At 37.3% G+C, this 18,429-nt stretch overlaps 1 protein-coding gene across 1 annotated transcript in view; it reads right to left on the bottom strand.

Annotated features, from left to right (window-relative positions):
• The window catches only part of LOC114350241 (stress-activated protein kinase JNK-like), a 141,871-nt gene that overhangs the window by 44,113 nt on the left and 79,329 nt on the right, over positions 1–18,429 (bottom strand). The window contains exon 2 of the mRNA XM_028300983.1: positions 15,610–15,636. The gene's annotated coding sequence lies outside the window, so the exon portion shown is untranslated. The remainder of the gene's footprint in view (positions 1–15,609; positions 15,637–18,429) is intronic.

Raw genomic sequence — 18,429 nt, 5'->3', positions numbered from 1 at the left:
TCCAAGACACGGTTACAATTTAAATTATTCAATGTGGGTAATGTAATTAACACTTTCAACTGTTTCAGGCGAAATGTGAAATGCCTATATGAATTGTTTGTTAAATAAACCCGCTGAGTAATTGTGGGTTAACTTTTCCCGTTCGAAAAAGATGTTAACATTAATTGCTGGAAGAATTGGCGTGTGATGTCTGTAACTGGGTATGAAATATCATATTTTAAAGATAAAATCATTCTACTTTGTAGCCTACAAACATCACAGAACATCGTTTATTAATGTTTGCCCAAAAATAAACCGTAATATTTCGGCAAACATAAAATAAAATCTTCTATTTGCGTAAGTGTTTCCATAAAAACACGGTCTGTTGGGAAAGCAAGCAGATTTCAATTGAAATAAAAACACTGGTGAGTTCAAATAGGTACAGGTTTTTCAATACCGGCGGAATGTTTTCATTCGTTTTAGAGCAAAAAGTTTTGCTTTTCTCGATAACTTGTGAACAGATGCTAAAATGAATCTGAAAGTGTATAAGACTACTTTGATCAGTAATAGCACTTGATATAATATAGTAATAACGGATTTTCATTTACATAGCTCGAAGAGCTGATTGCCGCTGGGGCAGGAAAGTTCTTGAGTGGCGACCACGAGCTGGAAGACGTAGCGTGGGCAGGCCTCCCACTAGGTGGACCGACGATCTGGTGAAGGTCGCGGGAGGTACCTGGATGCAAGCGGCGCAGGACCGGTCTTTGTGGAAATCCTTGGGGGAGGCCTTTGTCCAGCAGTGGACGTCTTTCGGCTGAAACGAACGGATTTTCACAGGGAAATGTAGTCAATTATTAGTCGTTTGTAATAGATATGTTTAATTTAGGAACCATCTTATTCTTTGTCTAATCTCGCCGTCCAGTTCAGAAAAAAATTATAAGTTTCAACTTAAACTCAAGCAGCAAAAGCATATTTTCAACCTTGTTTTACAAATCTCAGATTAGGAACCATGATTAAAAAAAGCTCAGAATATAGCCAGGCTTCTGTGAAATATGTATCCCCGACCTGCCGACAGCACCCCATCCCATTTGATCACTAACGTCGTCAAAAGTAGCCCAAATTGGTTTGAAAAATCCATCGCCGAAAGCGAATGAGCGTAGATGCTTTAAGCCACAGCCTAAATTAAAGACTACATTCTTAAGAAAACTCTATTTATGAAAAAAGAAAACTGGAGAAAATCTCTATTTTTATTTCTTTCTCATAATAAAATCATTTTGGTAACAGTAATCAGCGATAAAATTGCCGTTTGACCGTTTCGATTTTCTATTTCTTTTAGTTCTCTTTTGTGTGGTGTGAAATAAAGAGTACGAGTAGGTTGTTCTAGATTATGCTCCGAAGATTACACAATAATAATAAAATATTTTTTCAGCATGATTATTATTTACATTAGATCATTTTTTATGGGACCAAATGACAGTTATTTTGCATCGATCTAAAAAAGAATTTTGTAAATCGGATCAGAAACCTCGGCGTAATCGGTGTACAACAAACCTACATAAAAAAAAACATACAAACCGAATTGAGAACCTCCTCCTTTTGTTGAAGTCGGTTAAAAATCTAACATGCGTGCGGTGTCTCTTCTATTTATGCTACGTTAGTGTAAAATTACCCTCGTCGGTTTTACAATGTTATTACCTCGACAGGGTTTACAATGTCACGGGCAACGTAACTCAGTTATGGGGGGCACAGACAGCTTTTAGGGATCGCCATGGAAATAAAAATCATATCGAAGAAAAGGAAATATCGGGAACAAATAGTAGAAGAATTGGCTAAGGCTGAGTTGCCACCACCTAACTTTGACCGTAACCGGTGTTTTTTGTATGGAGTTCGACAGGTTTTTGACGTTTGTTAAAGTTAAAGTAAGATGGCGCAACCCAACCTAAAATAAGTGGTATTAGACATACAGAAACGCGCTAATATAACTATGGTATGGAAGCTCACACCATGCAACAGAACAAGATGTGATTACTTTTGTATAATACTTATTTAGCTGTGGTGCTTTCAGTTATACACAAAAATAACTTGCCTGTTTCGTTCTATTCCGAGGTTGTTAATTGAAGAAGCCAATTCAGATTGTGGTTCAATTTGTTTAGCAAACCAACATTGTGTTATTCTAAGTGGTATTTTGTTAATTGGAGTTCAGAACGAATTCTCGCGATAGCCGTCATTTTTGCGTCGGGAATGTAAAATAAAAATCTAGTTTAAGATTCCTCCCTTGATAAATAAGTCCCGCAAATTATACAGCCTGACATATTTTGGTGTTTAGCACACGAATAGGCCATTCAGGATTAGGCCTTAAGATGGAACTAGTGTAAATATTACACCATTTTGAAGAAATCTGATAAGCTTCTTATTCAAAGCTCGGCTTAGCTTCGTCGCTTTTCAGGAGGGTGCGAGAGACGGCTGAAACTAGCTTCATCCGATATATTAGGGAAACTACCTCATACTATAATACAGACTACTACAGTAGGCTCTACGAAAAAGAAAAAGATAAATGCCAGTACGTTTGCTTTGAAAGTTGGCAGCCAGTTGGCGTCTGAAATTGTGAATTGCAAGAGTTGGAATAGACCTACTGTATCCTCTTACAGTATTGTCGTATCTTATATTTCCAATATACGCAGAAAATGAGACACGCCTGCGGTGGTGATTTTATATATCTTGAACCAAGTTGAGTGAGAAATTTATTCCTTTGCTCATAATAATGATCGGGTTTGTTTATGTGAAATGCATGAAGTATTTTCCGTCTAAAAGAAAAGGGAGAAGAAAAGTGCGGGTTAGATAAGTACTTATATTTAGGAAAAACCGCTTTAAATGGAGATCGTAGAGTAAGAGAAGATAATTTGTTATTATCTTGATGTTACGCAGGCCTGATTTTTCAATTGTAAAATATGTATCTTGAAGAATAAACTTCTCATTTTGACATCTTTCCCATACTGAAACTGTCAGTGCAAAAAACTTATTCTACAGTTAAAAGTTATCTGACGATTGAAAAACCGGCCAAGTGCGAGTCGGGCTCGCACACCGAGGGTTCCGCCGTACAAACGTAGCGGTTTACAATTTATGACGTATTAAATCAAATTACTTACTTGATTCCGTTGCGAGTAGTGGCGAATTTCAAAATATGCGGTATGATTATTTTTTATTTATTTATTTTTCCTATATTTGCATTATAGGTAGGTATAGCCTAACCAGGAACATAAAATCCCTCGCCATGTTGCGGAAAACTAATGGTACTAATTTCTTTTAATGGCAACAGTAACTGAAAACTTCATTGACATGTCACCTTGCATGTCAGTCTATTGCTGTCAAAGTGTAAACAAACTTTATTTTGAATGTGCGCAATTGATTTTGTGAATTAAATTGCTAAAATCTTTTTATAGTCGTGAAAGAAAAGTGGTTCACAATGTGTTAAAGTATTTGTCGAAGAGAAATACTAAGGGTTCGGACAATATTTTCATTGAATAATGTTTCCGACAAAGGTTGTCAAATTGACTGTCATGTTTATCGTATAGTACAGTCCACTATGAAAATTAGCTGTGGTTTGTTTCAACTACCTATTTTAAAATTTTCTGTCACTTTCTAAGTGTTGAATTTTATGGAATTGGGAAAGAAGTACCGAGTTTGAAGCGTTCATGATACTTCTTAAAGGGACAATAGATCTAGGTATTTGGTATAAATTTCAATTTGATACCTTTATTCGTTCGTGAGAAATAAGGTAGTAAGTTTCATTTTATTAAAATATTTTTATTATATTATATAACTAAAAAAATGTAATTTTCGCAATTTTTCCTATATTTGCATTATATGACAATGCTTTATGCCAAATTTCAAGATTCTGAGTTTACGGGAAGTATCCTGTAGGTTTTGATTCCTTTGCGAGTGTCGAAAATTTGTTGAAAATATCGACATAATCGGCTGTATCTTTTGATTGGCTTGGCTTAGAAGTTTGATATTTTCACAGCTTAAAGGGACAATAGACCTGAGTATTTCATGTGAATTTCAGCTTGATACGTTCACGCGTTCTTGAGATAAAGGGTCTTGACAGACGGACGGACGGACAACAAAGTGATCCTATAAGGGTTCCGTTTTTTCCTTTTGAGGTACGGAACCCTAAAAATCAGCCAAATTAATTGAATAACCACGTTACATTTATGGTCAGTTAGCAAGCAATGTTTACTCCAAACTAAATATTTACAAAGGCCTGTCACACAGGTTTCCCGACAAGCACACAGAGGGCGCTAGCGCACGTCCGGTTAATTAACCGGTGGGGTTGCGCACAGTGCAGTGAAATTGTTTTATCGCCTCTCGCATCCCGCTTTTAACACAGGAATCGATCATAAAATATGTAGCTGGTGAATCGATCTGAATTCGATTTTGACGAAATGTAAACGTTACTTGATTTTATTAACTAACAAGCGGACGCCCGCGACTTCGTACGCGTGGACCTCGTTTTACCCCCTTAGGGGATGAATTCAACAAAATCCCGTTTTAATCAGCACCTACGTTCTAAAAGGAACCACCCATGCAAAATTTAAAACTCCTAGCACTTGTAGTTTCTGAGATTTCGTGATGAGTCAGTCAGTCAATCAGTCAATTAGCTTTTATAGCTAGGTATTTTTGCAAAAATCACCAAAAATCTGCTAACATGTAGAATAGATGAACGGCATGTTAAGATAAACACTAGTGCATCTAATACACCTTACGTAGTTGTTATAGGTGCGATTTTGAAACAAAAGGTATACTCGTGGGTATATCGTCGTCTGTTGTGCTATCGACTGTACATTGCTGCTCCACTGAACAAACGGCGGAACATTAGAAAGAGTAAGTCGATTAACTTCGGCCTCTGTCCCTCCCCGAGGTGCGATACATCAAGACGGCTTGCAACGGATACCTACACACTTTTAAAAAGATCGTCGAGTAAAAACCTATTTGCTTTGTTATTACATTTGCAGATGAAAGTATGTATTTCCCAAGTCCTGTGTATTTTCAGGTGAAAGTATTTCCACACTTGTGGAACATACGTAGGCTTTACCGTCGTAAAAATAGATATCGTAGGCGTTATTCACATTTCTTTTGTAAGTTGTTTCGTTACGCTTTTCAAAGATATTTATTTTTTAATAAAAAGGGACTATTTAATTGTGGGTTGACATTTGAACTTGGAAATTCTAGGAATTTGAATACATGACCTTTTCATTTAAAGAAATACTCGTAATACAGTTCAATTAGGTAAATGTATGAATTTAGAAAGCTTAATTTTGTAATCCAGTTGGCGATTAATGTTAGCAAATTGAGGTCTAAATTCCTAGCCTTATCCTATTCAAAGGCCTATTCAAACTCACGTGCCCTATTTATAAACTATTCGGGCCCGTTCAGTTTGGGGAACACAATTACGTTAATGTGCCAAATTTGTAGTTGAACCCCAATCATAGTCTGCATGAAGTATTTCATATTAAATAGAAGAATTTGGGTATTTTCAACAACCATCCAATATACGTAATATTAACAACCTAAAACGAATAGAGATGGGATTTATACTCGATGATGAGATGGGATTTATGCGATAATAAACCACTTATTTTATGAATAAAGAAAAGCATTCTTAAAAAAGATATGGTTAAGTAGGTTTGGCATACTATACTTGATTTATTTGTTTTAAACCCCGATTTATTAAAAACTTCGCGATAAAGTTCGCCACATGTATTGTCTGTGTGTCCCTCAACAAGGATACTAGCACATGGCCCCTTCTTATTCATGCGCGAAAATTCCAATTACACTTTTGTTTTATAAGTCAACCACCTTACCTGCTGAGGGATTCCCGCCCTTGTGCCCACCAGGTAAGGTTTACCAGGGAAGGTAGAAGTCGAGGTGATGCCCGGATGTTTATTATTATTGCGCGGCTCTGTCTGCAGATATTGTTAGGGGGCGATGAACCCGCCTTCATAGGAAGTTCGGGTATAACTCCTTTAATTAATATTTATACATATTTGGGGACGAATAATACGATGAGAATAATGTTCGTTGGAAGTAGGTAGGCAAAAGATTTAAAGGAGTATTTTTTGTAGAACTGTTTTATTTTAATAATGATGATAATCGTCCACTTTCAATGGTTTAGCCAGAAAAATAACAATTACTACTACGAAACTCAATGGCGACTTTCTACATAAAAATCACCGCTTGTGTAAACTATCCACCTCTATTGTTTCCGTTTGACTGATAATTAAATAATCAGGTTTACTTCTGATTAAGTACCTACAGTTAGCGTCAATAAGTTCGGGACAAACAAAGTGACCAAAAAGTTGACCTTACTCGTATTCCAATTGTAACTAAGACGTGTAGCGAACTTTTTGGCAGGGTGTCACGAATTATTTGAAGCACACACGACACGACGCGCTGGCAACTTTGTCGCATCGTATACTAGGTGAATGTCCCTCGCTAGAAACATGTTCAAGGCCCAATGAAACGCAAGTTAAGGCACAGAATGCATAAGTTACGGTTCCAGCATGCATAATGTAGCTGACTGCTGCAATTAGCAACTTCGCAGATTCAATTACCAAACGTCAGAATTCGCGGAGTGGGCACTCCAACTGGGTAACAAATAATAATGGTCATAGTTGCACATAACTAATGTACACACAGAGGCAAAGTGCTGTTCAGCGTAACTTCTTGGAAGTGCAAGCTGGGATTCATAATTCAAAATGTAACGGTCGTTTTCATAATTCCTGTTCATTTTTGGTTCACTATATGGAATTCAAAAAGGACCACCGGGCGGGACCCTTAACAAGCCAGCAAGTAGAAACCGCATTAAATTGAGTTGGTAAATTTTTGTAACATGTTCGTTCGTTTCAGCCAAATGACGTCCACTGCTGGACAAAGGCCTCCCCCAAGGTTTTCCTCAATGAACGGATATAACCGTCAATGAATCTCTCCGCGACCTTTACCAGATCGTCGGTCCCCCTAGTAGGAGGCCTGCCCACGCTACGTCTTCCAGCCCGTGGTCGCCTCATCTCTAACATGTAGATCTCATATTTATACATATGTCCCTAATATGTAATGTATTTAGGTAGGTACCTCATGTTTATCCCAATAATGATTTAGGTATCCCACAATCATTTTAGGTGTTTATTTTTACCTGTGACAATCCTTGTCTCATCTTATCATCCGAAAATAATTGAGTAAGGTTTTTGTCATGTGGGCGCACAAAGAGTCTAATAATATCGTACACAAACAATTTCCGAGGGGATTTTCCCTCGGAAAGATAACACAACATGTAGATTCTCTGACAGGGCCTTTATTTACTTGTCAACCTATATTTAGACTCTTGTGCTATTCAGTATGATTTTGCGTATTCGCGTACATTTTATGTTTAAAAGGAGGTAATGTCACGGTGAGAACGACAGTTTCATAGAATCATTTTACTTATGAACTTCTCTAAAAAGACGCAGAATTGTGTCATTTGTTTTACTGTTATAATTAATTATTGAGAGAAAGTTTTGCCATTTACTCATTTGTTATTTAGTTGCTATTAGATCTGATGCTTTTACACAGACTGTTAGAAGTATTGTTAGGTTACTCTAAATTGTTTCAACGTTTGATCGCAGTTTATAGTCTTTAATAAATAATATACATCACATGTAATATGAGGTGAGCTTCCAAACTAAAGCTTACAGCAATAACTTCAAAAGACGCATTTGAAACGAGAGCGTAATCGGCAAATAGTCGCACCTCAGCTGTTCCTGCATTATTCATCGCGCCCAATAAGGAAGGAAACAATATTGTTCCAGACAGAGACAAAAAAGATCAGTCTCGTCGATAGAAAAATTGTAAGAGTAGTGTCATATTTCTACAGAAATTGAATATTTTTAAAAATATTGAACATTTATTTAGTCGTGAGTTCGTGACTCCAAAAAGCGTTTTTAAATAAATCATCTAACCTAGACCTACGCCATTTAACTCGTATAAAGATATTATTTCTTATGTTTATTAGGTAAAATCTTATAATAAAATAAATAATAAAAATAATGCGAGGATTACTACTCTATAAAACATTAATGGTTACTTCCATGTTCGGTTCATGAAAGGGTTTCCATAAACCTCATACGTTCACGTATATTTCACCATATTAAAATGATAATAGAGATTTTATTCCATTGCAATAAAAAAATTCCAACGCAATGAGGTGGCTCATACACCTGTGCTGTGCCCCTGTCCCCAACGAAATAAACTCGCGACCAAAACGTTATGGGGTATAAATCTCAACTGTATGGAATTCCTGGACTTTTGGGAACTGAGATTTATGGGGACAATTTATTTTTATATGGCGAACGTGCTGCGTTCTAAGACTTTACATTCGCGGTGGAACCGCTTTAAAATTGGGTACAAGTGGCCTGAGCGGTTTCAAATGCTTTTGTGTGGGACATTTTGAATTATTATACACACTTCGTATAAAAATGCAATGAAATGACATTTCCATGTGATATTTATTACAAAGTAGATACACACCGTAATTGATTTCATAAATAAATAAAAAACATATTATCTGGGGGCACGGCAGTGCCCCCACCAAGTCGAGCTAAAAAGCGGCACGGCCGTACCATCCTTTTCTCGAAGCAATTCAGGCCATTTTCGACCGCCTGTAACTTCGTTGTGGATAAAACTAGAAGGCTGAATTTTCATTAGCTATGCAGGCATTGTAAAGACACGGTGTATTTAAAATTTCATTCAATTTGAACCAGTAGTTTAAGAATTATAACGGGTCAAAGTTACTTAATTTTGTCACTCACTGACTCACTGACTCACTGACTCACTGACTGACTCACCGATCATCAAAATTCTAAGGCACTTCTAGCAGACCTAGAAGCTTCAAATTTGGAATATAAGTAGTGTTTGGTGTATGAATCAAGGAAAAACTAAAATATTTGGGGGCACGGTAGTGCAACCGCCAAGTCGAGTAAAATTTTTCAATTTCGGTCCAGTTTTCTAGATACATAACTGCTGTCTACAAAATACAAAAAGAAATGAGATCCCATCAAAAACAATACTTGTCAAAAAAACCAAGTCTCGCAACTCAGTTGTTCTACGGTAAAAAGTTGTGAGATCCATGTAATACCAAGTCCAGGCCAGGAAATCTTTCACGTTTTACATAAATTATTGACTTGGCCATCGCACTAAATAATTCAATTTACACGTGTTTTCATGCGATGGCCAAGTCAATATATTTATGTAAAACGTTAAAGATTTCCTGGCCTGGACTTGGTATTACATGGATCTCACAACTTTTTACCGTAGAACAACTGAGTTGCGAGACTTGGTTTTTTTGACAAGTATTGTTTTTGATGGGATTACTAATATACAATATGCACAGATAAATAGACATTACGACTAGCAATATTATCAACAGCCACTAACGCCTATCGGCTTCAAATTCAACATGTCCCCCCGTGTCCACTTAACGAAACCACCATCAAAGGGCGTATCTTTTTAATCTGTCCACATCGAGTAATCCGAGCAAAGTAGTTCAATTCAAATAGAAGGTCGGCCCGCGCCTTAAAATAGAACAAAAGTGAGTTCCTAAATCAGTGTCGGATTGACCAAAGTTTAATTTAAATATTCGTAAATAATTATTTTTGAGATAAATGAGATAGATTTTTGAATTGATATTATTGCTCTGTAACATGTCTGAAATAATTGTAGTAAATAGCCTCAGATTATTTTAGAAATGTTGTTTCTAACTGCTTTTTATCCTTCTTCTGCCGATCATACAAATGGGTTAAAAAATAAGTGATCTAAAAATGAAAAATTCTGGTTTCGTTATATTTACTTTGATTTAAGTGCAAACGTGACCCAGGCAAACTGGCATTTTTTCCCCGGAAAAAAGGTATAAATATTTACATAAGCAAAAAAGAATACATTTTTAGGTCCCTGCAACGAAAACGTTTTCATCATTGGTTAATATTAAACCATAATTTCGAGATTGTCAGCAACAATTCTCGTGGACGAACCCTATTTATATGCATCAAATGAAGCAATTCCAAATCCCTAATCCAGTGCTGCCTGCGGCCAAATTAGCGATCCCTTTGTCAATTAATCTGTTGATTGCCTGAAGTTTGCTTTCAGACGGGTCTAGACTGGAACCGTTTTAGACAGAACTCACGGAGAGTGCTAATAGTAATTTACATATCGCCTGTTTGGTCTGGTCTTGGATGGATTACAGAAGTTTCATTCGATAGGGCAAAAGAAGAATATCTTTTAGTGTTGGATTTTCGCAGTTACCGACTCCTATGTAAAATGATATGTTGTAGCTTATTGAATAAAATATGTACACAAATATGATGCAAAAGTAAGGTGCGTTTTCATTCGTCTCGTAGTTTCAGTTTTGGCTTTAAGAGAAACGAAACAAATTATTTAGACGACTTCCTTTTTTATTTCCAAAAGCAGCTATTTCTGGACCTACTTTTGTTTTCTCTACTCACTAACTTTAAAACCTAAGCTGACCACTGACTTGTGTACTATAATGTAAGGAGTATTTTTCTTGCTTTAGATGGTTCCAGTAAGTCACCAGCTTTACGTTTTCCGCAGTGGCAGCGAGGCGAGCCGGGCGCGGCGCGTGTCATAAGCGAGTTTATGGGCGCCGTGCTTAGCTGTGTGGTGAATGTGCTGTTGGCATGCGAGCTGTATCACAACTTACTTTATTAGTGGATTTATATAAGTATTGTGTAAGAAAATTGTATGCTTTGCTGACAACAAGTGAGCTGAACAATCTAAGCTCATTTTACGCGACTAGTTTGGTTTGATTAATGGGCTTAGACTACAAACTTAATACGATATAGAGTCGCGGAGATGATTACCTCATGATATAGTTTCTATAAAATTATATGTTTAATTTCGTTTCCTAAACTTTTCAATCGAAGACTCAGACATGCATTTACACGTTAAAAAAATAAATCGTCTCCGTCATAGTACTTTTCACACCCTATCTAGTACATAATTTGTCACATTCACCAGACCCAACACAAAAACATGTCATCGACGCACTCCACTTTGTTCTTGAGAGGGCACACGGCTCCCTCCAATAAGCAGATCCCAGAGGGTACGTTCAAGTGCGACATGAAATAAAATTCACTTTATTCAAAAATTCTGGATAATATAAGATGGATGAATACTCCGAAAGGTAAAAATCCCTTGGGTTATGACGAAGATCGATTATGGATGAATAGAAAGTGAAATTATTAAGTTAGATTTCAAGTAACGGGTCTATTCCCACCTCTCATCTCCTGTGTAGCCAGGATCTACAGCTTGGCCGTCAATAAAAACCCAACCATACCTAAAATTCAAGTAAGTAGAACAATACATAGTAACAAATTATAAAATCTGGCAATCGAAAGATAGGAATAAATTCATGTCATTCTAAATACACTACTCTATGTGCATACAAGTTTGAAATAAATACATTTATAAACTAAGTTTCCCATTTTTATTCAAGTCTGATGCGGGATTTACTACAAACTTACTTGATAGAGACGTGCGTTCTCTCTGGAAGCACCTCAAATTGAGAAACGCGTTTGAACCTGTCAATCCAAGGTTTATCGGCTGTCCCCTATGGATACATGTCAAATCAAGGGCTCTGTACAGCCCGCCGTGTCTGCGTTGGGCGGGCCTGTCACTATTATTCGGATATATGTGTGCGTTACATGCCTTAATCAGAATACATTAAATTGACTGAGTAGGCTCGCTCCGTACAGGTAGATAATATTTACAATGATAATCCTTTTATTACTGACACACGTTCACTCCATAGAGTACCAGATTATCTTCTTCTTCAAGCTAAAATATCTATATTATTTCTGTAGTCTATTCATAATACTGGTAGTGGGAAAGCACCTCTAAGGTTTCACAATAGATAAAAGATTATTTTATTATGAAATGCGAATAAATACCATATTTTCTGGGGTACAGATTACCTGAAATACGCAAGGAAGCTCTTATTTTGCACGGAACGTAGATTAGATCTTTTTATATTACGAATATAGGAACATACATGGGTCTTCTGCGCTTTAGTGTCGTGCGGCTTAATCCACACGTGAGTGTCTCGCGACATGAATATTCAACAGGTCGCAAGATCGGTCCGCAAACATATCACCGTAATATCGGGCGGACGTGATATTTGCCGCCACATAATCCACCTACTCGAATAACTATCTCATTTCATCTATATTCAACGAACTGTTAACTGTAAAAAACGTGCGTGATTGTATAATTCGCATACAGTGTCAGACCTTTGCATGAGCATGGCAGTTCAAGTTTTGACCTACTCATTGAAGTGTCAGGCTTAGTCCTAAGCTGTCCTAATTTCTAAGAATTGGACCACAGCGCAACATAATCGCATTAGTATAAATTGCTACCGAAGTACCAATATGACGACTGCCTGCTCGGCAGACGAATGACCGGTAACGAATACAACTGGACAAAAAAGAATACTGACAGAATGTATCAAAACTCACAATGAAGTCATGTACGTAAGTGCATGGTGGTCCAAAAAGTCTTGTCCTTATGGAAAAAGAAAATAGTGTAGTAAAGGCAACTACTCTGAACATGGCTATCCTGGTTCGGTTATGCGAATGCATATTTAACGGCTAGTGGTCAGAGCTCAGGACCTCATTATAAATGTAAACAAGGGCGGCTGATGGATCTGCCGGCCTACCCTTTGAATCGTGATGAGTTTACAAACAACTATAATTACATACTTTGTGATGATAAAATATGGAGAACAGGTATATTTTTCAGTGATAGGGTCTATGGATCTGCCATACAGTTAACCCCATGTGTTAAAATTATTACCACTTCTTCTTCTTCTTCTTTGGAAGATTTAATGAAGACAATGCCATTCTTGTGGCCGAGTTTTGAGCTGACGCTGTGTATGTTTTTGTCGACACGACAAGAAGAATTACCACTTCGAAGACTAATTTTTCAAAAATAGTTCCGAAAATATCGTTTTCTGTATTGATTCAAGCAGGAAGCGACATCTACAAGTATAATCCATCATCAATTCTTGTAAGACGAACGAATGAGACGTTAATTGCCAAACTCTTGCGTTGTGATGGGACCCTTATTCACTATGGAGGCTCTCCCCACAGAGATGAATGATTGATAGTGTATTGACAAGGCTGACTCATTTGCCTTCCACGAGCTAAATATTCATTGAGACCGGGCTTATTACGAAATGCTATAGAAACGGGCGGCGAAATCGCTATCAAACATAATGACGTATGGATCAAAAATAATTTTCGATTGTCTCGCACTCATCATAACAACACCACTGTTAATAACACGGCGCTAACTAGCTGTAAACTAATCAAAACATGTACTATGGATGAAACAATTGGCAATCAGTAAAAAACATGATAAAAGCTTACGAACATACATTTAATGCTGATAGAAAGGAACGAAGGAAAACCATTGCTCTCAGTTTTAACTTTTTTAAAACTTAGTTGCCTTCACACTACCAATATTACTACTGTGTAACATTTCGTTTTCATAACGATTATGCTTAATTTCCTTCACGTAATAAGGATCGGGGTATAAACATTCACCCGGGTCCGCTTAAGTTTGCACGGCGAAATTAAATGTTTGCTCTGCAGTATAGAGTCCGGTGTTTGATTTGATTTATATGGCACCCCAAATGTGTTTGAATTAAGTGGAATCTGATGGCTGTCCCAGCCAACTTTATAGTATGGCAGTATCACTGAATAATTATTCATTCAAACTTTGTTGATTCTGTCTCTTCATTAGTTTGAGTATGTAATGCGTAAGTCGCTGAATTTCTGGAAAATCATACTTACGAAGGAGGAAGGAAATGAGGCTAGCTTTGGTTAGCTTTATATAAGGTTACATTTATATAACAAATCTCTAAAATACTTAGTAAGCTCATTCGTTAAGCATTCTTTAATTACATACTTGGGATAGACAGAGACGGATGCTTTAAGTTCGCTGTTACCTCTTTCGTTCTTAGGGTTGCCTCGCGCAGCCGCGAATATAATATCCGAGTTACATAATGATAAAAATATCCTATGTATTACAGCATTTTTACATATCTTAGAAAACAGTCTGGTTTTGATGTAGAAAATAATGTAAATAAGAATAAGAATAAGAATAAGAATAAATTTATTACTTAATAAAACTTAGCCTAGATACATTTGATTTCACTTACTTAAATTAAGGTTAGTGTGCGAAGGTAAAATTATTAATACCTAAACTAAGCAAAATTGTTTGCCTGTGTCTTAGGTATTTTATTAAAAGTAGGTTAGTGCTAGGCTAGTAATAGAAAACGAGCCTAACTACGTGTAATACAACCTTTTTAATAGACTATGTCAGTATTGTAGAAAAATGTTTGTAGCCCGGCAACCCTCTCGCGAGAAAGATGGGCTAAAATATTCATAATAACAATGATCCTCCGCTCCACCCCTATCTCCCCCGAGCCTGATGAAGTGCGGCGGAGATCGGCCACTTTTAGCTCGTTATTTTTCGAGTGCTGCAGATTCATAATAACGTATACAAATATGCATGAAAAGGTCACGGTAACCCTTTTTTGTAGCCTACACAGCTGAATAACAGAAGGATAAATTGTAAAAGTGCAATTGAGAGGGCGATGTTATACAAGGCTATGGCGGTTATCACACTGCGCCGCGCTCCGCCTCGGAGCGCGTGATTTCATATAAAAAATCACGCGCGCGGACGCGTTGTCAGTGTGCAGTGCCGCGCGTGTTTTCCATACAAACTGAGGTACTTGCATACAATTATTAAATCTGTCGCCCCGCGCTCCGCGACGGAGCGCGGCGCAGTGTGATAACCGCCTATATGCTACATAAAAAGTTACGATTTTTATTTTAAAACCAATTCAACTATCTAAATCTATTTTACAGACCGTATAAGAGCCTAAATAATATAATCTAAGAAAATGTTAAAACCTTTTCTTGATCAGCAACAGCGTGATAATGTTTTTTAGATTTATAATATCTTTACGTAGCAAGTTGGTGTAATTTGATAAAAGTTTCAAAATTACAGAAGTTTAAAACTAAAACTTTAAACAGGTTTATGAAAAAGAAAATGACGAAAAGTAACGTATTTTATAAAATTTATCCCAACACAGGACAAAAGGACGTAAAAAGGTTAAATCTAGCCAGTAGACCCTCATAACAAGGAAAACTACTCAGCACTAATAAATAAAATAATTCGTTCCGAAACAGGCCGCGCCCGGTTGCATGCGAAGCGCATAATTATGCACTCGCGGCGCAGACAGGCTAAATCTTTTATTTATGGTCGCGACATCAAAGACCAAAAGGCTACTCTGGCCAAAAACCAAGCCAACTTATGCTGTTGTAATAGAAGTTATTTTGCAACAAAAGTATACCCTAACATGCTGTGGGCTGTACATAGGAATATTCAGCAAGGGAGTGCGGAAAAGTGTATTTTTATAACGGCCTAAAGGAAGCCAGTTTGAAAAAATAATTCGGGTTTAAAAATACACGATGTTATTTTGAGGGCTGTTGTTTGTTTACGATAGCGTGGAACACTCACCAACTTCTTGAATCACGTCACCAGTATCTGCAACAAAAGATTTATTTATTAAAAAAAATATTCAAACGACAGCAGATAAAATTTAAATGGTATGAACGAAAATCGATAAAAATGCAATGACTAAATAACAGCTGTCTATACAGCTGTTAACAGGTGTCTGAGTGCGCTATTGAAAAGCTCTGTTGAAGAGCTAAAAAAGTGCCGATCTAATGTATAACCATGTAAAACAAAGCTGTGTAGTTTTTCTTATGTAGGTAGTTGACATAGGTACGCGTTTACAACAGAAATATAATACGGTCATATGTGCTGTCGGCTATACAGGGATCCCGCAGACCAGTCTCATTAAAGTAACAAAAACGTCGTAGTATGCGACCCTCGTAGCCGTAGCGCATCTCGTAGTAATAGGTACGCGACTACGAAAACATAAAATACAAATACTTTAGTACGTTTCGGCGCTTGACCTTCAAACCTGCACTGCACATAAAACCCGGGCAAAGTATCATTAAAGAGACAGTGGTACAACCTCGTAGCCGTAGCTCGTAGCACTTGCGTAGCTCGTAGTAATTGCTACGAGAATAGAGGTGTAAATATACCGGCGTACTCGTAAACGTGACCGCGCATGTTTTAAACACTTGCGAGCTTTTAAGAGATATTATAGACATTTGCGAAAAGAAACACTGAAGCTTCAAATCTGAAAGCGTCTAGAATTTACGATGAGTATAATACTTGTCGTTCCATCACGTCGTAAGTAAAAAATGTAGTAAAATATAATTCATAGCGATTAAATCTGCGTCTCACAGCACCTGTCTGAATATTTTTGATGACAAAGGAGGTCGTTTTTTAGTCGCAATCAAGCCGCGTCAGGAGCAGGCAGCTTTCAGGTGAGCCTACGTCAGAGCTTACGGCTGCGGGTGACTGCTGTCTATTTGCAGACATAATTAACCAGAGCGAACCCTGTTAGAGAAATAAATAAATGACAAATAAATAATTGGCTGCCTACGAAATTTTAAATACGAAGCGCTTTTTTCCGAAAAGTATAGGATTAAAACTCAAGATAATTGACCCCCGGATCGTCTAGCTATTATAGTGACATGATTCGTTTACAAATAGTACTTGGTATAATTAGTACAGTTCAGTGATTTATGTTACCTTAACCCTTGGAAGAGTGTACGCTAGCTATCTTTAACTCGAATGAGTACATACGTACTTATTTATTCAGTGACCTAAGAACACTTATAGAATGTCTACAAATTCAATTGTGCCTATAGAAGGCATCGACGCGTCCCATTTTAACGACAGCGAAATCTTTATTTGCGAGAATCGAGCGCGTCCCTAATTCCCGGGAATGTAGCAGAATCCCGGGCAAGTTCCAGTGTCCCGGGCTTCACGGGAGCTCAAAAACACATTAGTTTAGATCCCCGTATCTAAGTCGAATCAGGCTTTTCTGAATTAATGATTGTTATTTTACGGGGCTCGCGGAATAAAAGTTTATTGTCACGCCTTTACGTGTTTGATAGCGGGATGAAACATAGTACGTCACCCTGTCGAAATTTTCAGGTTATTTTTACGTGGAGAACCAGGGTCATGTTATTTTAGTAGTAGGTACTTAGGTATTTGCTACCCCTAACCATCTATTGAAGGTCGCATTTTGTCGGTTAAGTTCTATCATCACGTAAAGTAATTTTTTGGCGGTTTTGATATTTTTATGCCATTCGCTAGACTAGAGAATCGAAATACGCGACGTTTCGTCCAATCTCCTGAAAAGTTGCTAAAAATGACTTATGTGGTGATAGAACTTAAACGACGATTTACTAAATATATTTAGCATACCACGAGTAAATGCAAAAAACCTGACAACCACAAAAAAGTGTTGGATAGCAAACACAAATAAGTCAAAAACCACATCAATTACTGTCGCCCGCCACATCAAATTAGCAAGTCCGTTGAACCTGGGGGTAGACATACTTACCTGTTCCGCAGCCGGTCGTGCTGAGCGGAAATAAACCAGACGGAGGTGCCACCGGCAAAAACCACCGGAACGTTAAATTAACGTGTGCATTCTATTCTGGGCTTTAGGCTGCTTTAATATTAAATGCTTATGCCATGCCAAAACCTTATAGTTTACCACATGGCAAAGGCAGACAGGGTGATTTCAAAATAATGTTTTATGTAATAAGTTACACTTACAACAGTTAGCACGAGAACGACTGCCGACAAACTGTTCAGCAGTTTGGCAGATTAGTATTATGTAAAATCGATGTAACTTTTATGAGATAATAAATAAAAAAATAAAAAACATTATTACCTGAGGAAATTGAGTGTGACTAATCCTTAAATGGGAACTGAGTTAGATGATGTAAAGACTGATCTACACACGCAATGTGCTTAGTATATGAAGCGAACACATAATAATGTTCGAACTATTATGCTATTGTGTGGGACGCCACGTTTCTAAGTAGATGGACTTGGAAAGGTTTTGCTTTAATTTAACCAAAGCAAAAGCAGTATCGTAACCGGAAGGAAAATGTTGATGTTGTAATTTTCCAATCTTCAAAGTTCAAACAGTTACAAAATTGTTCACTTTATTGAAAACGTTTTAACGGCTTCGAGGTTGACAAATACGCAATAAACCCTTCCAAAAACACGCCGAAACATTTTCCTCAGCGAAAATAATCACAATAGAGGGAAAACGTCCTTGGGATTGCGCATTTTCTATTTGGAGATTTCTCCGATGTTTTTCCAGCCAAATCTAAGCAATAGCCATAGTATAAGGAAAATATGTACAGTATGCTCACTTTTCATCAAACATGCTACACTCTT

Source organism: Ostrinia furnacalis, unplaced genomic scaffold (genome assembly GCF_004193835.3).
Source record: "Ostrinia furnacalis isolate ACB-3 unplaced genomic scaffold, ASM419383v2 OfSCF0038, whole genome shotgun sequence".
In the NCBI taxonomy this organism is placed as follows: Eukaryota; Metazoa; Arthropoda; class Insecta; order Lepidoptera; family Crambidae; genus Ostrinia; species Ostrinia furnacalis.
Note: the sequence above shows the minus strand (reverse complement) of the source record. Positions and strands in the feature narration are given on the sequence as shown.